General features: G+C 33.8%; 1 protein-coding gene across 23 annotated transcripts in view; it reads right to left on the reverse strand.

The window, feature by feature from the left end:
* LOC106868437 (retinoic acid receptor RXR) overlaps positions 1 to 25,168 on the reverse strand; it is a 584,509-nt gene that overhangs the window by 199,673 nt on the left and 359,668 nt on the right. For 10 of the 23 annotated variants that reach the window (XM_089361137.1, XM_089361030.1, XM_089361180.1 and 7 more), the window contains one exon: positions 2,646 to 2,688. The exons of the other annotated variants lie outside the window; for them this stretch is intronic. The gene's annotated coding sequence lies outside the window, so the exon portion shown is untranslated. The remainder of the gene's footprint in view (positions 1 to 2,645; positions 2,689 to 25,168) is intronic. 23 annotated transcript variants of the gene reach the window in all.

The following is a 25,168-nucleotide window of genomic DNA, read 5'->3' on the forward strand; positions in this document are numbered from 1 at the left end:
TAAGAGTGGTAGATTAGCAGAATCATGAGATTTTTCAGATAACATGCTTTGTAGAATTTCTTCTGGCTTTTTATATTTTAAGTTCAAATCCTGCCTAAGTCAGCCTTGTTTCTATACTTTTAGAATTCACAAAATAAAGCACCCATCAAATATTGAAATCAATGTAACTGACATAGCTCCCCACCTATCAACATTGGTGGCCTTTTGCCTGAATTAGAAACAATTATCATTATTATGATGATGATGAATCTTAAAATAAATAAGAGGAAAGATAATTGTAAAAGAAAAAACAAAAATTGCTTATATTAAATAGCAATCATGAATTGTCTGTAATTTGATCTAAGACATTACTAATAAACAGTAAAATGTTAAAAACATAAGTTTCCTTTAAATTAAGTAGTAAAGTAAATTGTTCATTAATGAAGCAAACAAAAATAAGGAAAACATTAGCGTAGCAAACAAAATAACTACAAGATAATAAACTATGATGGAAATGCAATTTCACAACTAATTAAATATTAAAATATAATTTCAGGCGTTATGAAAAAAATGATGCTGTTTAAAAGTACCTCATGACCTAGATTTTTATACTTTGGAGTACAACAGTATATAACCAAGCACAAAAATTTTGTGTTTCACATTGGGAACAAATTGTCTTCTAACAGCAGATTGCTTGGTTCATTTGAGTGACAGACAAGATGTTTGCCTTCTGAGATTAAGTTGAGCCATTTTCCAGGCTTTTTAAAGTAAAGCACCAGTCAAGGTGGTGAACTGGCAGAATCATTAGAGCACTAAACAAGATTCCCTGTGGTATTTGTGTGAGTTCTTTGCATTCTGAGTTCAAATCCCAACATGGCCTGTTTAAGTGACAGAATTAATTGATCACTTGGTTCAAACCCTCACTTTTGCAAGAATTCAGTCCAGATCTTCAGTCTGAGGATATCTTGCTTCCACCAGAAGCATAAGGACATGGGCACAGTCTTTCTGCCACAGTGTTATTTTTTTTATTAAATCTGACACTTATTGTCATCATCATCATTTAACGTCCGTTTTCCATGCTGGCATGGGTGGGATTGTTTGACACGGTTTGGCCAGCTGGAGAGCTGTCTAGACTCCAATTGTCTATTGTGACATGGTTTCTATGGCCAGAAGCCCTTCCTAATGCTAACCGTTTTACAGAGTGAGCTGGGTACTTTTTACATGCCAACAGCACATTATTTAATGTAGTAAAGTATACCAGAAAAATAAAATTATTCTATCAGTTTCTTTTGTTGAACTGCTAAGCTACAAGGATGTAATGTGACCAACAAAATTCATTGTGCAGTGGGGTCAGACACAAACACAAAAACACTTACACATAGATGCACATAAACACACATAAATACACACAAACACACAACAAACATAAGCACATAACACACAACAAACATAAGCACATAACACACACAGGCACACACACACACTCGCGCGCACACACACACACACACTCGCGCGCGCACACACACACACACACACTCGCGCGCACACACACACACAGAATGGGATTCATTTAGTTTTCATCTACCAAATCTACTCACAAGTCTTTGGTTATCCTGGGTCTACAGTAGAAGACACTTGCCCAAGATGATTCACAATGGGACTGAATCTACTTACAGCTATAAAGATAGTAAAAAGAATTACTTTGAATATTATTTGTTAGTGTTACGTAACCTTCTTCAGTTCTAGTGGAAATAGTTATCAAAGTACTTTGGAGCTATCCATATATCAAACATGCAAGGAAAGAAGAGGTCCCCATTATTACCTAGAGAACCAACAAAGAAGCTTCTTTGTGGTTGATCAATTCTCTAGAAATAGTTATCATATCTCCTTCAAAGCACTGTCTGCTGCCTGAGAAGTAAGGGAAAAGACACATTAGATAATGTAGTCTGGGGTAAACTATACTAGAAAAATAAAATTACAGAAAGGCTAAGACGGAATGCTTTTAGTCACAGGTTTGCTGAGATGGTGGTGAAGAAGAAGAAGAAGAAGAAGAAGAAGAAGAAGAAGATGAAGATGAAGAAGACAATAACATCCACAACAGAGCTATTCCCTCTATTTCTCTTTATATATTGATTATTTTTGTCTTGTCAATCAAGTAGAATAACTTTGCTGAAGAGGTCTAACAAGACAGAAATCTGCCTATTACTTTTTAATAGTTAGCTTTGGAGTTAATCCCCTTTCTTGTTGCTTTTAGATTCTAAAATCTGTGAAGGAGTGTTTGGTCCTAATTGCTCAGATGATCGAAATTTTTTAACTCATTATGTTACATATGTGTGACCTTTTCATAATCAACAATTTATTAATCTTTAAGACAAAAAAGAAAACAATAAATGATATGTAGTATATTAACTGGAATTTCTATTTCTATTTCGAGTTGTTTAAATAATAGAAGGAAATGGAAAATAGTAAGAAATTCAACTAAATAATGACATAATGAACATGAGATTCCAGATATAAATTTAGAGGCTTCTTTCCCAAGAAAATGTCAAATATGTCGAGGAGGAATAAATGTTAAACAATTGCTAATACAGTAAATAATTAACAAATTAGATACATTCATATAACAGCAGATAAGAAATAGAATGATATGTTTTGCGAACACTTACAAAGATCTTCAAATCATTTGTATGAAATTGTCTAGTTTCTTACCTGGAAAATAATAAAAAAAGAAATTACTCATAAAAATCAAGATTTATATATATATATATATATATACATATATAAAGAATTGTTTAATATTTGTTTAAAGTAAACATTTTTGTATTTGGTTGTTAAATCTAAAAACCAATATTTGTTATTATAAAAGATATATATTATCGAAAAAAAAAATGAATATTTGTTTTGAAAAAATATTTATTACTGAAAAAAAAAACATACTAAAATTGTTGTAATCAGCTACTGCATCTGCCATCTTTTAACAAGAAATACTTCTCATCTTTTTTTGCATAGATTTTCTTTTTCTAGTAATATTTTTCTCTTTTTCAGAATTCAAAGAATTGTGAAAATAGAAAATACTACTGGATTTTCAGATTTTCCTTTTCTTACTTTACATTACTTACAAGATAAAATGGTTGAAATTTTTAAATATAATTTCTTAGAGGGTAATTATGGAGATTCTAAACAAATCTGCAATTTTCTGAGTCATCAAAATGCCAGCTTGCCAGTAAAAAAGGTTAGCTGTTCATTTCAGATCACTGGCAATTTACTATGCATGAGGGAGTCTTTATGTGGTCGCTTGACTTGTGCTAGAAATAGCAGCCAAATCTCTCCCAAAGCACACTCCATTGTCTTAAATACACACACACACACACACAAACACAAGATTACATTATCTAGTGTGTCTTTCTTTAGATATATGTGTGTGTAGTTTTTGGTTTTTGTTCTTTCATCATCTACATATAAAACTGACTTGGAGCTAACAACTTTGATTCTCAATGCTCTACTTTAATATGTTGGAAACAAGTACCAAGGAAGGGTGAAGCATAATGTTTAATTCAGTGCAAATAAATATGTATGAATTAGATAACGAGATCCTAAATACAATATATCTGGAAACCAAATGGAATGGTCATGAGTGGAATGCCTTTGATCATAGGTCTACTTGATCAGGAGTAGGTTGGAGGTTTGCAATAGCAACATGTCTAATCTATTTACTCTATGAATAAACCTCTGACATTTTTCAAACACCTTATTTACTACTTGTGGAATGGATTAAGAAGAAATGCATGAATATATCTAGAAACAGTGATAAAGCATTTTATGCATAGTTTTACAGCAGAAATTATGGGGATGACAGAGATGAGGTGAACTGGAAGTATAAGGTCAGTGACATCCTTAAATGGCTGAGGGGGCTTGCCAGAAGGAGAGGACTGAGGAATTTCATGTGCACAGAAACAAGACTAGAGTGGGTCCCTTTTCACCTTGGGGTTGTCATATGAGATGAATATGTGTGTAGCTGCATTGAGTATAGGGAGTTTGCTGCTAGGTTCTAACCAGAGGTTAGGCAGGTAGGGCACCTTTGGATATAACTTGGCTGGAAAAGATTGATGCTCTTTTCTTCCCCATACAACAGAAAGGAAGACAGCAAATTGGACAGAATTATTAGAGTGTCTACTAGAACATCATGTATGACTTGTTCCTGGCTCTCTACAATCTGAGTATGAATCCTGCCACAGTCAAACTTTATTGTTTGTCCTTTTGGGGGTTGGAATGAAACAGCTTGGGATAGCTAACTGGACATTCAACCTGTTTTGGTGACAGTATATTCTAGCACTGGAAGCAAACACACTCACACACACACACACACATGCAAAAATATACATGTCCAGATGGCAAGAAGGAGAGCAAGAAACATTAAAACAAGAGAAAGATATTAAAATATGTTGATGTCAAATAAGTCAGCATCAAATTAGTGACAACAAATAGGTGATGCCAAAATGGTTGTGGCAGAACATCTTATACTCTATTGGAGTTGATGAATAAAAGAGCAGTAGATTCATCTCTATTTTTTTCTTTTCCCCAACTTTTTCTTTATGGACTGTACCAGTAATTAAATCATCATTATCTGGTTGTGCTGCTAGCATGGATTCCTGTGACTCTGTTACCATCCAATCCTGTTATTCACATGAATTTGAATTCAGAGCTTCAGTCTTTCATTACCTGATTACACGACCATGGATGCCACTCCTATGGATGCACTGCAGTTACTCTCTTGATAGAGCTTGATCTTCTAGGATTCCTCTGCTCAGCATCAATGTAAGAAGCACTGTTGGCTCATCTGAGCTCTTCTGTTGCCTCTTCACAATCTGCTATGCTGCAGCCCCATGACTTTGCCGTAACCCTGGCAGAGTGGCCAAACAGGTGCTATGCTTTGCCAAAGGGCAACTCATAACAAAGCAGAACACAGTCATCAAACTGTGAGGTATTTTCAAAATACCTACATTCCCAATATTCAATATTCCACAGACATATTATACCCTAAACACAATTCTCAGGTTGAATTGGTGTGATAAGGGTGCACATTTTAATTGCAACTCAGTATATAATGTCTGAGGAGCATTATAAGCTGCTTTCACAAACAAGAGTTCAGTCACTCAGACAACTGAATGCTTGTTTATTGTCAAGACTAATGGAGAATCCACTTCAGCAGAAGTAGATGTTTCAGTGTTTGAGCCATTACAGTTACAAGAAGTACTTTAATCCTTTCTGTTATAGGCACAAGGCCCGAAATTTTGGGGGAGGAGACTAGCCAATTACATTGACCCCAGAATTTCACTGGTATTTAATTCATTGATCTCGAAAGGACGAAAGGCAAAGTTGACTTTGGCAGAATTTGAACTCAGAACGTACTTTGATCAAGCTAAGATCTTTTATCTTTTGCTTGTTTTAGTCTTTGGAATGCGACCATGCTGAGGCACCACATCTTTTACTTGTTTTAGTCTTCATAAAGTGACCATGCTGGGGCACCACCCTGAAGGGTTTAGTCAAATAAATCAACCCCAAGACTTATTTTGAAGCCTGGTACTTATTCTATCTGTCTTATTTGTTGAACCACTAAGTTAAGGGAAGTAATCAAAGTAATACTGGTTGTCAGGCATTAGTGGGGGACAGACAGACAGACACATACACACATGCATGCACGCATACACACATGCATGCACGCACACACACAATGGGCTTCTTCCAATTTCTGTTTATCAAATCTACTCACAAAGTTTTGGTTGCCCCAAGGTTAGAGTAGAAGACATTCGTCCAAGGTACAGTTACATGGGACTGAACTTAAGAGTACATAGTTGAGAAGCAACTTCAAAAAAATTTCAAAGATTCTATTCATTTTCATAAAGAATTAATATTATTTTAACCTTTTTAAGATTACATTTCTTATAAAATACTCTTCTTGTGTTTCAGTTAATTTAAGAAATGATAAATAATTTGTTGGAAATTTCATAAAATTACTGAATTTTGCATTGATTAAGCTGCTGTTATGAACATTTTCAAGACAATGCCCAAACATGGCTGCAATCTGATGACTGAAATCAGTCAAAAATATTTTAACAGATGATTCTTAAGAGAATTATTATGAGGAAGGCTTTAAATTATATATAAATATTTTAAACCAGGTGGTTTTGTATCAAAGTACCTGATGCTGTCTAAAGTAGGTTGGTATCAGAAAGATTAAAATAGAATCCAATAAGCTTGTAGGAATTTTGTTTTCACAGCAAGTTTAAAAAAATGAGAAGAGAAAACATAGAATGAGTGAGATGGGGTAGACAGAGAAGGTAAAAAGAGAGTAGTGGAGAGGGAGAGAGAATGTATAAGGTTAAGATAAATAGATGGATAAAGAGAGAAGGAGACAGAGAGAGAGAGAGAGAGAGAGAGAGAGAGAGAGAGAGAGAGAGAGAGAGAGAGAGAGAAAGAGAGAGAGAGAGTGGAAGATTAGTCAAAGACAGAGAGAGAGATGGAGGGAGATAAAGTAAATGAGAAAAAGAAAAAGATGAAGGAAAATTAAAAGAGGGAAAGAATGAGCGTGTGAAAAGAGGGAGTTGAAGCAAAAGAGGAAAAGCAAATATAATAGTTTTGTTTAGGTTATAAGAAAAATATGTCTATGTTGTGTTTAGTAATTTATTCCATTTCAATAACCTTTAGGATTTGCTCTTCATCTCAACTGTGGTTCTATGATTCTTAAACATTACTAAATCATGTCATCATACTTTAACAATAACAGAGAAACCTGTTTTGTTGTCACCTTCATAATATGTGAACAATACTGAATGAAATAGCTAAATCACTGTCCATTTCACAACCTTTGGTCAAATGTCTTGTTTGTTTAGAACACTTTACACATCTCACAATAATGAGAGTTATAGTACCAGAGAAGCATGATGGAATTTCATTTGAGATCAAACAGACAGCAAAGATTTAAAGTTAATTAATGTGGAACTTTCACTAAGAAGCTCTCAATCTTTGCTGTCTTATGAATGGAATAGACAAATTTCTAGACTTCTCTATTTGTGTTTTCGTATCACAACTGTAAAACCTGTTCCATGTTTGAAAATGAGATTTTGATTACGTAGAACATACAAGAAGAAGTCCCTCACCTATTTAGTAGGGCAATAACCTCAAAGAGGAACTATCCCAGATTTTGATGATCAAGAGGATGGATGGATGGGTGATGATGATGGTGATGACAAGGATGATGATAATGATGTTAACAATGATGATAATGATGTTAACAATGATGATCTTGATGACTGATTTTCAATGTCCAGTAAAAGTTATGTCTGTAAAAATAAGATCATTTGATGTCAAGACAAGACATCAAATTCTTGCACACACAAACATCCACAGCACACATATGCAATGGGTTTCTTTCAGTTTCTATCTTCCATATTCACTCACAAGATTTTGGTTAGCCTGAGGCTATAGTAGAAGACATTTTGCCTAAGGTTGCCATGTATTTAGGAACTAAACTTCTGAACCATGCAGCCATGCCTATAGTGATAACTATTTATCGAATATTGAAATAACTAAACGGTCTGGAAGTGGTTGGTGTTACACAAAGAACTCTCCAAGAAATCATAGTCTTTAGTTAATTCTTCATTTTCAAATCTCTGTTTCTTAAGAAAATATTTCCTATTTCTGAAGCATCTTAAAACCTAATTATATTTAATGGCAACTGTATAATCCTTATATAGAGGTTACCAGATACCTTGCAGTTAAAATACATATGTAGTCACACACTGTCACTAACACATATGCATACAACGTGCTACAATAAGCTACCATAGTATCCACAAAAATACTTTTCAGAAATATCTGTCATTGAAATTAGAAATGCACTTTAGCCCTTAAGCATAATTTAGTTTTAAGATGCTTCAGAAAGGACATAATACAATCATTGTTGTTTGCAAATGTACAGGAAACATGTTGTAAGGACTTAAGAACAGAAAACAAAACATGTTTCAACAGTTTACTTCAGGTAGCTTATCTATAAAAGAGAAGACAAGAAAGGTTACAGGCATCTATAATAATAATAATAATAATAATAATAATAATAATAATAATAGTTACTGGAGACATAGGAATAATCCTTTTGAGCAGTAGTCATGGTAACAATAACCACATTATTAGTGGTAAAAGTTAAGCTAGCTAACTTATTCTAGCAACACATTTGCATGTCAGTGAAATAAATCTCAAGAAAAAGCTTATCTTACAACAAAAAAGAAAAGAAATAAATAAATTAAAAAAAAAAACATAAATAAAATGAAGAAAAAATTTAAAAGTACTGCTAGACCTACTTTGAAATTGAAGTCTAATTTTTACTGAAGAGCATTGCTGGAGTATGCATGCACACACACACATAGAGAGACAGATAGACATATACATACACATGTATATGTATACATACATGTACATGCACATACACATATATACATACACACACAAATATATATATTTTTACATATATATACACACACATACACATTTATATATATATATATATATATATATATATATATATGCACACACACGCACTCACTCACACACAGACATATATTCGAGAAGTTAGTGGTGTAAAAGTTACCCTGCTGAGTCAATTGGTGAATGTTTGAGATATTTAGCATAGTATTGCACTCTGAATACTGCTTTCCAGGCAATTTCTTATGAATAGAAATAAAAAAAAATCTACACAATAAATAATAAAGAAATACTAACTACACACATACACACACACACACACACAAACACAAACACATGTACATGTATGCACAGAAAATACAAACAAGCATTCATGAGTTACTACTATGCGTTAACCATCTCACCCAGCCACCTATAATTTCTTCTAGTACAGAAATGGCCTTATGTTGCTAGCTTTTTACCTTTTACTCCTTCCATTTACAAATCCATAAATAGATATATAAGTAAATAGATAAATGAAAAGGCAAATAAGCATCCCCATTATGATATTACTTAAAGAAATCACCGACTTCCTCTTGTAGTTTTAGTTTTCTTAGGTATTCAATTGTCTGCAACAGTCTAGATTGTATTTATGATGTGTAATCAAATTACATGAGCATCCTCTCAGTCATGTTATTTGAGGATACACATACAATTTAAGCTGAAGAATGTTCTCTGGTCTTCATAATTATCATATATCTTACAAAGTGAATGCTTATTAAGTATTTATAAATATATTACATAATATATATATTTATGTGTGCATATATATATATTTATGAGTGTGTACGTATATTTGTGAGTGTGCATGTACATTTGTGAATATCTATGTATATTTGTGAGTGTGTATGTATGTATATATATGTGTATATATATATATATATATATATATATATATATATATGCACACACACACACACAAGAAAAATGTTGGTAGTGACTTTGAAGTTTCGACCTGCTCACCTTCATCAAATTGTGAGGCTGAAACTTTGAAGTTACTGTTGCCACTTATCTTGTAAAAGTATAATAGATATATACTCTTCAACGTGTATTGAGTAATCCTTCAGTTCAAAGATCCATTTCTGCCAAATTTATCAATTGGTTTCATGCTAGATATTAGATAACAGGGTGGTTATCTAAATACACATGTTCAGAGATGGCACGTATGGAAAAAATTCTATCCTATTCTGCTTATTCTTACTATTTTTATTATTATTATTGTTGCCTTTGTACAACTTCTAACGCTGGAGATGTACTACAGTGTCAGCTGTTCACTACCAGTGAACTAAGGTAACACTTCTTATTTTTCGAGCACCTTCTGGAGTATTCAAGCAGTTCCAAGCAGTGGAACAACAATATACGCAGTGGTAATATGGCTCTGATAAGAATAGGATGGTACTGAATCCTTCTCTCCCTATAGCATTTTAATCAATCATAGGATCAATTAAATATGCATAATTCATGCATTGCAGCATTTTGAGGTATGCCATTGAATTTGAAACGTATGTTGCTGATTAAAACATGATTAAATCTCCATTCTTTTCTCTCACTATCTTTCTCAGTATATATATATATATATATATATATATATATATATATTTATATACTCAGGTGTAGGCTCAGTTGTGTGTTTAAGAAATTTGCTTCATAATCACATGATTCTGTATTCAATCCCATTGAACATTACAATGAACAAGTGACTATTTGACAGCCACCATAACTTCAACTGACAAATAAATACATTTGTGGAATTTGAATTGACATAAATTTCTCTCTCTCCTTTCCCCTCTTGTGTGTGTGTGTGTGTGTGTGTGTGTGTGTGTGTGTGTGTGTGTGTGTGTGTGTGCGTGCGTGTATGAGTGTCCATGTTTATGTTTACACTGATGTAAAAACCAGTGTAGTTATTGTTGTTGATATTGTCTCCAGTAAATATAAATACCAGATTAGAAATCATTTCTCAAGTTCAGATGAATAATTAAAAAGGTGGTGCTCCAGCATGGCTGCAGTTCAATGACTGAAACCATTAAAAGAATAAAAAAGTATATATCACACATATTTTGTGTGTCTATATATATATATATATATAAGGTTTAGATTTAGATTCAAAAATTGAATATGGTACTTATGTTTAGGCACCAGAATATAGTATGGTATGGTATTATATAAAAACCATTCCAAAAACTAGGTGATCAAAAAATCAAAATAAGCAACACGGATTTTAAAGATGGTTGCAGTACGCGCGTTTCATGCTACTCCATTTATTTAAGTAATGCGAGCATGATAGACTTGGCTATGTCAAGATGGATTTTTATGTATTCTTCCTCCCACTTGGATTTGAAATGCTGCCACAATTATGATATGTCTATTCTACTGTAATTTTCTGCATTTGCGTGCAGCTGAAGATTGCTCTACATATTGCATTTAATGTAATGCTCGCATTACTTAAATAAATGGATAAATGGAGTAGCATGAAACGTGCGTACTGCAACCATCTTTAAAATCCGTGTTGCTTATTTTGATTTATATATATATATATATATATATATATATATATATATATATATATATATATATATATATATATATGCTATACTTCATTTTTACTTATATCCTGTGACTTATTATTACTTAGAGACATTTAATATCTCTATTTAGGCTAAAGGCCAGTAGCTAATTGAGAGGGTGAAATGAACTGTGGATATAGTGATCACAATGTGTTGTGTATTTTTGATGTATAATCAAGTAGATTATAAGATTTCACTTTAATATATGGTAACATTTGTAAAAGAGATATCAGAGACAATAGTGAAATAGAGTAGTTATTTGGCAGTTTCCTGTTTCTAAATTCAAAAGCTATTGTAGTTATCTCATATTCACTCTGTGCCTATTTATCCGTCTATCTATCTTTTCATGTGGTGCCTATTTATCTATCTATCTTTCCATGTGAGAGAGAGAGAGAGAGATATGAAATAGAGGTGTTAGCGCTTGAAGTTAAGAAAGAGTTTCCAAACTCCAGCTATTCTGACAGTGCTGTATCATATAACTCAAAAGGTTAAGATATTTGTATATTGACAACCTCAGAACATAAAATAGGTGTCTGAAATGAAGTCATATCATTTTGCCTGATACAGATCTGTGATCAATGCCTTTCCAGCCATGAACACTCCTTCCTTCACTTGGACATTGAACATCCAAGATTACATTATCTACTGTGTGTTACCCTTTCAAGACACTAGGTGGATTTTAGTCAGCTTTAACATTTGTGGAAACCGCCACAATTTCATATTCCCTTATAAAATTAAGTCATTTTTCTCTTATCTCTAAAAACAAAAAAAAAAAACCCCTCAATATTTATTTTAATTTCTTTCAGTTGTTGTTGTTGTTGTTTAACTCCAGGTCAGTCCTGATTAAGCATATCTATTACCAAATGGATTCCAATTATGTGCTTTATTATTCAGTATATGACAAAGAAACACAAACGCTCTCTCTCACACACACACAAACACATATTTCCTACACACATACATGATGGTTTCTGTCAGCTTCCATCTACTAAATTTACTTACAAGGCTTTTGTTGGCCCAGGGTTATAGCAGAAGACATTTAGCCTTGGGGCCATGCCACGCAGCAGGACTGAACTCAAAACCATGGTGTTAGGAAGCAAATTCATAACTGCCCAAACATGCCCATGTGCATGTATTTGCATGTGTCTGTATGAATGCATCCATGCATGTGTGTGTATGGGTAGGTAGGTGTTTGTAGATTATCCATGTGTATCTCAGTAATAGAACAAGTACACCTTGATGAATTGTATACCAAGGAAGTACACCTGAACAAATAGTCTAAATTCACCACTGCATGCAGACATAATACATTCAAGACCTACCTGAAAAAACCATATTTGACCCTGGAGGTAAGCAGCATTTAAACCTCAAATATGAGCCTAACATTAACAGACACTACTACACTAAAGTACACAGGGTCATGAATACAACATTAGATTATTATTACTATTATTACAATGATAGTCTTTTAAGGTGGCAAGTTGGTAGAATCATTAGCATGCTGGGTGAAATGTTTCGTGGTTTTTTGTCTGCCGCTACATTCTGAGTTCAAATTCTGCCAAGGCCGACTTTACTTTTCATCCTTTCAGGGTCGATAAGTTAAGTACCAGTAAAACACTGGGATGAATGTAAACGACTTATTCCCTCCCCAAAATTTCAGGCCTTGTGCCTTTATTAGAAAGATTCTGGTAGTCTTTTGAGTCTGAGAAAGAATATTCCCACAATTGTACAGATAATTTGTTTACAATGATCAAATGTTTGTGCTTGTTGTACATAAGCTCACTCCCTGCTTCAAATCAACATTGTCTGCACATCAGAACAATGTGAAATAAAGTGTTTTGCTCAAGAACACAACAAACTCCCTGGTCTGGGAATTAAAACCACAGTCTTGCCATCATGACTACGACACCCTAACCACAAGGCCATGAGCCTTCAACAATAACACCCCTTATAAAACAATGACACACCTAAACCCTATTGAGCAACAATACAATTATAATATCCTACTAATGCTACAACTAGCTCCTCATGCACCAAGAAGTGAAACACACTGGCCCAGACCTGTTTTCTTGTAAGAAACATCTACACAATATATACCCACATGAACGACCACAAAACACACAAAAAACTTAATCTAAATTCACACCCTAACAAATGTATACAAATGAAACTCATTCGCCTACGGACATGTGCATAAAAAGTATATTAAAACACACAACAATACTTATATACATACCACATCAATATGCTTCATGCTCTTATATACAATGCAATATATATATATGTTTATTTCTCCTATAGCAGAACTTTGTTATGATCGGGTATTAAGGTCTGAGTTTTAGTATTTTTAGTTCTGCTATTGCTCTATTTACTTATTCGTACATCTGTTCATATACATGTGCAAGTGTATATACATATATATGTATGTGTGTGTGTATATATATATGTGTGTGTGGGTAATGTTTTGTATGTGTATATATGTATGTGTATATGTGTGTATATATATATATGCGAGTAAAAATAAATACAAAATAAGGGGTTTTGTATGATTGTGTATAGAGGAATATATTATTTTGTTTAAAAGAGTTCCAACACTGTCTGTTTTTTATGTTTTATTTATATTCCTGCAAAACCAATGTGGGATATAGAATATGGAATATACAATATATAATATAATATACAATATATAATATAAAATAAAAATGGATGGTACAATGAAATAAAGTATTGAATGTCTTATTGAATATATGGAATATGTCTTATTGAATAGATGAAATATTGAGTGTTCAATATAAAGGATTAAATATATAAAGGCGAATACATATTTTCTATACCTTGTGGTATTTCATCATAGCCGGTATGACAGACTTTAACAGACTGTGTGTGTGTATGTATATACATATGTATGTATATGTATATGTATATATATATATATATATATATATATGTATATGTATGTATATGTACATATATGTATGTTTATGTATGTATATGTGTATATATATATATATATATGTGTGTATATGTGTGTGGGTGATGTTTTGTATGTGTGTGTATATATGTATATTTATATATATATATATATATATATGTATATATGCATATATGTGTGTATGTATGTATATGTGTGTGTTTGTATATGTATATGTATATGTACATGTATATATATGTATGTATGCGTATATGTGTGTATGGTGGTTTGTATGTGTATAGGGTGTTTTTTTTTTGTTTTTTTTTTGTATATGTATATATAATTTTATAATCTTGATATATAAATCTGAAATTGTGTGTTTGTGTGAAGCCTTTTTGAAAGTTTATAGAAATCCACATTTTCCACTTTTTCGTAAAATTTTTTACATCAATGGAATTTTCTCGATCTGAACTTTCCAGTGCAGTAATTAGATTTTTAAAATTCCGTTTACTTTGTGTGATTTAAGGGAGATTTGGCTGTTGTTTCTAGCAACTTTTATATTTCATCCCTTCTACTTGGAACGCCATTCTTAGACATGCGCTCAACATAAAAATATAGAGAGTAAGAGTTAAAGAGGGAGAGGGAGAGAGAGAGAAAGTGATACATACAACGTCATAGATTAAACTTTCATCTCAGTATTCTTTACCTATTTTTCATAACATAGATACGTAAAAACACACACAACCACACATAAATGACCTGTGACAACAACATACACATTGCTCTCAATCTCTATTCACTTCTCCCCCTCTTCCTCTCTCGCTCTCTGTGCAAGTAAACACAATCATTCACATCGTGGTATATTTACAAAACATTGATGGCATAACTACAGAGTTATATCCCCCAACTTTGGAAGGTCATAACTTTCATAAAAATGAATATTTTTTTATGAAATTTTCTATGCATATATTATTTATTATGTAGATTCCAAATATACAAAAATTTTCGGTGAAAGTGTTTTGGAAGGGGGTGGTGTACAATATTCGGAAATTCCACTTAAATTCCTCTTAACTTCCAGGAAAATGAATATTTTTTCATGAAATTTTGTACAAATGTACCTTGATGTATGTACATTTCAAGCATGTAGGAAGTTTGAAGGAAACAACTGCAGGTTATTTTTGAGAAGTTTTCCCCACTCGGTGGTGTTTCGGAGCAAGTCGTCCATATTTGTTTCATTTTTCTCTATTATGTGCTTATGTGCATCCTTAGATTTCTAATGAAGTAATAGGCAGTGAAGAGAAGCAGTCATAAGAAAACTTTTAACTACCCCTATTCCTTTCTCTCCCCCTCTCTACCTCTTCCTCTCTCGCTCTCTCAAAAGCATACACGTGCAAGTACACAATCATTCAGTAAAATATAACTCATGTTCGTCAATGTTTTGTAAATTTACCACGATTTTCACTAGGGTGTTAGGGTTAGGGTTTTAGGGTTAGGGTTAGGGTTTAGGGTTAGTGTTAGGATTAGGGTTGGGTAATCGTGCGGGTGTTAATCTGAAAAATTACAGATATGTGAAAAGTACCGACACTGCCATCTATTATAACTTTTGTTGTTCTGTTTAATATATACATAGATTATGCCTCCAAAGAAGAGAGTTTGCTGGGGAAAGACAGCAACAGACTGCAGTAATGCACCACATTCCAGAAGCTATTTTGAACATAATGCAAAATGGTTCATCAACATCTTCTGCTCAATCTGATAGGATTCTGGCAAAACTGTGTAGCAACAGATCGCCAGCAATTGCTTCATCAGAAATTGCCGTCCTAGCTCCTGCTAAAAGGGTTTACCCTGCTATGTATAATCAGAGCAGTGCAAAAAGTTGTTTTGCACAAGCATTTCTATAGCCAATTACACGGATGAAATTTACGTATGCTTAATAATTTTACGCAAAACAACCTTCAGACTTTCCCTATTAATTTCATCATCTTTTGAATTATGAACATATTTACATCATAAGGGTTTTTTCGTTGTAAGGCTTTCTTTTTTAGTTGATTTTCAGCTAGCAAGACTTATCGTAGATGGCATAATAAGTCACACCCGGACAAGGTCGGGTTATACTGCTAGTCTTAACATATAAATCTGAAATTGTGTGTTTGTGTGAAGCCTTTTTGAATGTTTATAGAAATCCACATTTCCCACTTTTTCGTAAATTTTTTTACATCAATGGAATTTTCTCGATCTGAACTTTCCAGTGCAGTAATTAGATTTTTAAAATTCCGTTTACTCTGTGTGATTTAAGGGAGATTTGGCTGTTGTTTCTAGCAACTTTTATATTTCATCCCTTCTACCTGGAACGCCATTCTTACACACGCGCTCAACTTAAAAATATTGAGAGTAAGAGTTAAAGAGGGAGAGGGAGAGAGAGAGAAAGTGATACATACAACGTCATAGATTAAACTTTCATCTCAGTATTCTTTACCTATTTTTCATAACATAGATACGTAAAAACACACACAACCACACATATATGACCTGTGACAACAACATACACATTGCTCTCAATCTCTATTCATTTCTCCCCCTCTTCCTCTCTCGCTCTCTGTGCAAGTAAACACAATCATTCACATCGTGGTATATTTACAAAACATTGATGGCATAACTATAGAGTTGTATCCCCCAACTTTGGAAGGTCATAACTTTCATAAAAATGAATATTTTTTAATGAAATTTTCTATGCATATATTATTTATTATGTAGATTCCAAACACACATTCAAAAACAAACACCTATTTTCAGTACGTCGCCTGTAAGCTTTCTTCTCATACACTATACCACAAACAGAATAAACCCTACACACACAGAGACACAAATTATCATTACTATTAGCTCTTGTATGCAATAGACACTCTCAATCTCCCACACAGGCTCATTACCATGATATATCAAACACACACACACACACACACACACACACACACACACACACACACACAAACATTAAACATATTTCCATTACACACATTTTTTTTCTATTCTAGGCACATCATCATCATCATCATCGTTTAACGTCCGTTTTCCATGCTGGCATGGGCTGGACGGTTTGACTGGGGTCTGGGTAGCTTTCCATTAGTATTTATTTGTCATGTGTTTACTATATTCCAAAGAGTTATTGCTACTGAAGATGCAGATTTTAAGCCATTCCTGCTTGATCTGCTGAAATGGAAAGAGCTCATTCATATGAACTGATAGAAAGAAAAAAAAAGAATTAAAAAAAAATAAATACAGTTCCTTATAATACTTCTGAAGAAATGACTTGTAATGTAAAAATGCATAAAAAATATTTTATGTAATCGTTATGTAATAGTCACTGAAACACATGTAAAGTTATAAGTAAATAATTTCACACTTTATTCACCTGTCACCACCACCATCGTTTTAAGCTCCACTTTCCCATGCTTGCATGGATCAGATTGTTGAGGCAGATTTTCTACGGCTGGTTGCCCTTCTTATCAACAATCCTCATCTTTTTCCCTGTAAGTTAACAATTTCTCCTTGAATGCACATATTTTCACAGAAGACTGGAAATGAAGAACTGCTTGTATGATGTGAAATGAAGAACTTGCTTACAACAATCATGTTGTCTCAAGACAAGGAAACACACACACACACATGCACACATGCAATGGGCTTCTTGCAGTTTCTATCTCCCTGCACCATTGAAATTGTGGGATGAAAAGGACTTCAAAAGTTATTACATGTATGGGGTGAATTGAGATTTCAAGAATTACCTGGAGCATTATCCAAAGGCAGCCTTTGGTTCAAGATTATTCTTTTATAGTAAAGTTTGATAACAAGATGGGGATGTTCAAATAACCATTCAGTAAACAAATCTGATATAATGAAAGCTTCTCAGATAGATTTTCCCATAACAAGCAAAATAAATTTGGAGATATCTATTCTTGCGTTTGGAGTATCAGAATTAAAAAAAAAAAAAGCAATGGCTTAAGTTTCAAATCTTCAGTGACATTAATATCAGATGATCTTTAACTGCTTTATACTCTGCTACCATTCATTTCTTCTTTGATGTAAATATTTTAGATGGTTTACTCCAAAATAGCCAATATTCATCTAGATTAACACTTTGTCTGTCCTGTGAGTCACATGTGATACACAGCACATATTTCCCTGGTGCCTATCCATCATGTATAATGAACATTCCCAATTTTTTTTCACCTACCACTGTAACTTGGGACTTATGAAAGGAAAGCTTCATATTACTCAGAATGTATGAAACAAGTGTGAACTAACAGTTTGAAAACAAGCATAGACAGGTAGGACAGACATAAAAATGCTTTGGATTGACAAAAGATTGAAAATTAGAGATTGTGGATATTTATCTCTTTCTGTAATATGCTTCAATCGTGATTGAAATTCTGATGCAGTCTGGATGTCAGCCCTGGCTGATACCTCTGCTATCTGCATGCTTTATAGAATAGATTACTTCTAATTTTCAAACCTTCCACAAAAAGCAACACACATTTGAGTGACTTCCTCAGTTTCTCATTTCAGCTGATTTAAATAAATTTAATGTGTTTTGGGAGAGAATGCTTTGGAAGTGGAATGAATGAACCACCAAAATGCTTAGAAAGGTTTCAAATTTTGGCACAAAACCAGCAAGTTCAAGGGAGGGAATAAGTTGATCACATCAGCCCGAGTGTTCAACTGGTACTTATTTTATTGACCCTGAAAGGATGAAGAGCAAAGTTGATCCAGGTAGCATTTGAACTTAGAATTTAAAGTTGGATGATACTGCTCCGCATTTTGCCCAGTGTGCTAATGATTCTGCCAGCTTGCTGCTTTAAAAAAGTGCTTAGCATATTCTCCATATTTTCCATGAGTTTATTGTGTGTACACGCTAATCTAGAAGCAGAACACTCACTTGAATTTTGCATAGCAACTTCTATTTTGTTGGATTGAATCATTACGAGTTTTAAAGTCGACAATTTGCATCCTTAAAATTCTGTAATAACACATTTTCTCCTCCTTTTACCATTTTTATAACCTTTAGTTTGGTATCTAATGATATTGCTTCATGCTTATGTGACATGCCATGGAATAAGTTGATTCTTTTTTTAGTCACTGCATTTAAGTAATTTTGAACTTGTTGCATATGTGGTGTAATGTAGCACAAGCAAACATGTCAGTACACAAAATGGGCAACTACCTGTGATTGACTGATTTTTCTTTGTGTGCAGTAATAAAACAATGAGATGGATTCTTCTAAGCGAGTTCAAATCAGTGGGAAATACCAGGATAGCCAAGCAATGAGTATGCATTTTTTTCCTTTGTGAATTTAGTTGTTAAATTGGTGCAATATTATGCTTCATTATTTTGAAGTTTTGTTTGCAGACAAAACACAAAACTGATATGTGTATGCATGTACATACACAGATACATACATACATACATACATATATGTATGCATGTATGTTTATAAAAATATATTATCATAAGGTAAAGCTAAACATTTTTTTAACATATATATAAATGTCATATGTTTAAATGACATTTCCTTATGTTTATAAACAGTGCTATAAACAGGGAAATAGATAAATAGAAAAATATTAGAAAGTATGATAGTAGCAACCACTGAATATATATTCTTCTAATAATTATTAATTGGCCAATGTTACCATGCATCACAAAAGTTCAAATCTTCTTTTGAGCTGCAAAAATAGACCCAGAAATCATCAATGGGTCCTTACAATTTTGGCATGCATGCACGCACGCACACACACACACACACACACACACACACACACACACACGCATACATACATACTGGTGGAATTACCAGTGAAGACCTCAATAAAATGTAAGCACAACAGACTTGATATAATGATTTGGGATAGAGAAGAGAAACTGTGTACAGTTGTGGAAATTAGCTGCCCTGCAGATGTTAACATAAAACTAAAGATCAGTGAAAAAGAGAACACCTATGCTGAACTATTGAGAAATCTGCAGTTACTCTGTCCAGATTACAAGTTCAGGTTTATACCTGTAATTATTGGGGCCCTGGAATATGTAACAAACTGCCTAAGTACTAATCTTGAGAAATTAGGATTCTCAAAACCAGAAAGGAAAAAGCTAATTTGAAGACTACAGATCCAATCCATCACTGGAACAGTAAAAATCTGTAAAACTTTGCAGAAGTTTATCATTCAAATATATATGAGCATGTCTAGGTATGTAACTATATGCATGAGAATACATACATACATACATACATACATATATACATACATACATACATACATGCATGCATGCATACATACATACATACATACATACATACATACATACATACATACATACATGCATGCATGTATTCATGCATGCATGCAAACGAACAAATTTACCCTGTTGTTGATGTTGAAATTCCAATGAAGGAGCCTTGGATCTAGGTTAGAAACCAGTTCTTTCTCTATTGGCAAGAAATCTTGAAATAAACTGAATAATCACACACACACACACACACACACACAAGCACACGTACATACACACACGTACATACACACACGCACACATACATGTATTATTAATCAGTGGTCCATAAGTCACAGGAAAGCACACTCTAAAAGAGAAAGACTGTATATCTAGTATGTTTATCTCCTGCTTTAAAGAGGCTGTGTACTTCCAGCTAGCATACTTGATGAGTTGCCAGTGTTGCCAAATGCAGTAGTAGATGCAAAACCAATGGTAACTTTCTGATCATTATATCATATATCATAACAAGGGTATACTACTTGACAATATGCATATGAGGACGCATGAACTCGTGGTTAGGATGTTGTACACACGATTGTGGGTGGTGTGCTGTGTTCTTGAGCAAAACACTTCATCTCTCATTGCTCTGTGATCACTTTGACACCGGACGTGTCGTACATCATGCAACTGTTAAAGCAATGTCAATTTGATGGAGGGAATGAGCTAATGTACATTACGTAAATTTGATCACTATAAGGAAATCATTTGTGCAGGCTGTTTGGCAAAGCTGAACACTCATATGTCATCTTCAACAGGAAAGTCCATCATGTATATATGTGTGTGTGCACACAAATACATATTCATATACGTGTATATATATATATATATATATATATATATATATATATATATATATATATATATATATATATATATATATATAAATATATATATATATATATATATATAACAAAAGAGGGGTTGTTTCCACACAGGAAAAAATATAGGGGAATATGTTGTTGAAAATGCACCTAAATTTCAAAAACTCATAATTGTTTAAAATACATTTATTTACATATATACCAAACTAGTTTCAACAATATTTTTTGCTTATCAATGGTAAAAGTTTAAAATGATGAATCAGAAAAACATCTTTAAAAGTTTCAATGTTGACAAATTAGCATGTTCAAAACAGATAAATTTAGCATTATGAATTAGGAGGACAGGTGCAAGTTTGAATGTTCATAGCAGTCAATAATATTAAAACTGTATATCAATTTGTTTGAATGCACAAAGCTCATTAATGGTAGTGGTGATCGACAAGTCATACTGAGTTAAGACGGAAAAAGCCAAGGGAGAAATGAAAATAGTAAAAAAAAGAAATTTGGTTTTACAGTTTCTCTGATCCTCACACACATATTTCTATGTAATATAGTTTAGTGATGATCGAATATAATACTAAAAAGTTACGCTCATAACTTTGAATCATGAGGCTGCCATAGGCCATCTTTGTTGCAGCACCCATTTTTGCTAGTATTCAACATAAACACATTACATGTACATCTGATGAATGTAGGATAAACAGCTTTACATGAAACTGAGATTCACGAGCATCATCTGTTCACATGAATGACATTAAGCTATATAATATACTTTCTTTATTTTCATATAACTGAGTGCTTTCTTTTTCTTTTTTGATGGAGAGGGAACCCGTGGAAGAGGTAGGCCCAGGAAGACCTGGGCTGAGGTGGTGAGGCAAGACCTTCGTACATTGGGCCTCACTGAGGCGATGACTACGGACCGAGACCTTTGGAAATGTGCTGTGCGTGAGAAGACCCGGCAAGCCAAGTAAGATCGTTGCCAGTGCCCCTGGACTGGTTCTTGTGCGGGTGGCACATGAGATGCACCATTTTGAGCGTGGCCGTTGCCAGTACCGCCTGACTGGCTCCTGTAGGATTTTCGAGCGAGATCGTTGCCAGTGCCCCTGGACTGGCTTGTGCGGGTGGCACATAAAAGACACCATTTCGAGCGTGGCCGTTTTCGTGCGGGTGACACGTAAAAGCACCCACTACACTCTCTGAGTGGTTGGCGTTAGGAAGGGCATCCAGCTGTAGAAATTCTGCCAAATCAGACTGGAGCCTGGTGTTGCCATCCGGTTTCACCAGTCCTCAGTCAAATCGTCCAACCCATGCTAGCATGGAAAGCGGACGTTAAACGATGATGATGATGATGATGAACCTCTGCTGATCAAGTACATACATACATGCATACAAACATGCATACACACATACATACATATTTGTATATATAAATATATGTATATATATATATATATATATATATATCATTTAATGCACACAAGGTTTAAAGTCAAGCTACTGCTAGTTTCATGCCCCTCTGAAAATAATGCGATGACCAGACAAGCTTGTACAGTATGCTACATATTTCCAAGCAAACATTTGATATAAGATGTGTGTGTGTGTGTGTGTGTGTGTGTGTGTGTGTGTGTGTGTGTGTGTGTGTGTGTGTGTCTGTATAAATATATAATATATTCTAATCGTAAATGAGCTGGGTTTCTGTAAAACTTTCACATGGAACCAAATTAAAATGTTTCAAATAATAATAATAATGGTAATCCTTTCTATTAAAGGCACAAGACCTGAAATTTGGTGGGAGGGACTGGTCAATTATATTGACCCCAATTTTTCACTGGTACTTAATTTATCGACCCTGAAAGGATGAAGGCAAACTCAACTTAGGCAGAATTTGAACTCAGGATGTAATGTCACTTAGCATTTCGTTCAGTGTGCTAACAATTCTGCCAGCTTGCTACCTTAAGAATAATAATTTATATATATATATATATATATATATATATATATATATATATATATATATATATATATATATATATATATATACATACATACATACATACATACATACATACATACATACATACATACATACATACATACATATATATATATATATATATATATATATATACATACACACACACACAGACACACATATGCACATTTATATAAAATAATTGAGTGCATAAAGAAACACAAACATCATTATATACACAATATGGTTGATATATGCATTGAGCTTTCTATGGAGACATATGAGGATGAGCTGAAAAGTTCTTGGCTTTTAGGGTATCTTGAAAGGCATAGCTGGAGGCCCAACCTTCTGAATTCTTTTAAATGGCTAGGAAAAGAATGAAGGACTGCTGCGATAAGTCTGTGAATCTGAGAGGGGGAATAAGTTGAATAAAATTATAATTAACTGATCCGCTTGTATTTTTTTTTACCTAAAGCCAGGAACTTTGCAGCACAACCACATATTTACATATTACCACACACACACACACACATGAACATACACATGTATTACAACCGTTTTATACACCTGTATAACATATATCTCTATAACCTAACTCAGTTAGTAGAAGTAAATTCTCTCCTCACACAGTAAAGACCAGAATAAATTGAATGAAAGACAGGAACCAAAGAATCATTTTACCATTATGGCACCATATTTAATGCATTTTGGTGCTGCACTGATGGCATGTGGCTTATGATCATTGTACATTACTATACATATTAACACTGAATCACACAGTGAAAATGTGCCTAACATCACCATTTATTGAATTATACATTGAATTTAATGCATTAAATTAGCATTTTTGAATGAATTAGAAATCATAACTGTTGTCTGAATTGGCACGAGCCACTGTTGCATTGTGTGTGAGTGTGTATATGTGTGCACATGCATACAGGCGTGTGAGTATGTGTGGATATTAGTTGGTCTGTCTCTATCTATCTATCTATCTCTCTGTCTATCTATCTATATGCATATGTATATATATCTATATATATGTATATATATATATATATGTGTGTATATGTATGTGTGTATACATACGTACATATATTTAGACATTAGGTGAGAGCAGGAGCTCAGTATAGAAAACATATAGTAGTGCTCAAATGAATTTGAACTTAAACTCTGAATTATTCAGCTGATATGCAGGTAGTAATGCATAGAAACACAGTTACGCTTGAGTTACAAAATTACATATTTTCCTTATATTTTATTCTGTATTTTTTGTGTTCCATGTGAGTATATATACATATCGAGCCTAACTGTGTTTGGTGGCATTACTATATATATATAGGGTGTGGTGAATAAACTGTCGTCTAAATTACACAAAAATGAAAATAACACTGACATCTCATTTTAACAGATATATTTACCAAAATTACATAGAAATATCTTGAAATACTAAAGAGTAAATATATTCAATAAAATCGCAATTGGCTTCGACCACGACCTCCAGACGACTTCGGAATCTCCTGCAACTCCTCTGGATGGTCTCCTTATTTAAGTTGGTGAATGCTGCAATAATCCTTGCCTTCAGTTCATCTTGGGTGTTACAAGAAGTTTTATCGGTCACTCGCTCAACTGCACCCCACACATAATAATCAAGGGAGTTGCAGTCTGAGAGGTTAGATGGCTAGATGTGAGGGGTGATGTCACAGAAATTGTCTGACAGCCATGACTGGGTTTCCCTGCTTGTGTGGCTTGGTGCAGAATCCTGTTGCCAGATATAGAATCTTTCAGCAGCCATCCTCTTGACCCAGGGCAGCACTACCTCCTCCAGGCACTTGATGTAGGCCTCTGTGTGAGTCTGAGGCCATGTGGGAAGATGAATGGAGGCATAACGTTGCCATCACTAGTGATCACTCCAAACACCATGATATTGACTGGATGTTTGATTTTTATCACTCTTAGTACATGTCCTCAGATTGACATCCAAACATTCTGAAATGTTCATCCTGGAGCTTCTGGTGTGAATGCCAAGCAGTACAGCATGTCATTTCCAAATTTCTGGCAGAGTGAATTGCGTCATAGTGCT

This window comes from Octopus bimaculoides, chromosome 1, assembly GCF_046866305.1.
Source record: "Octopus bimaculoides isolate indiv1 chromosome 1, ASM4686630v1, whole genome shotgun sequence".
In the NCBI taxonomy this organism is placed as follows: domain Eukaryota; kingdom Metazoa; phylum Mollusca; class Cephalopoda; order Octopoda; family Octopodidae; genus Octopus; species Octopus bimaculoides.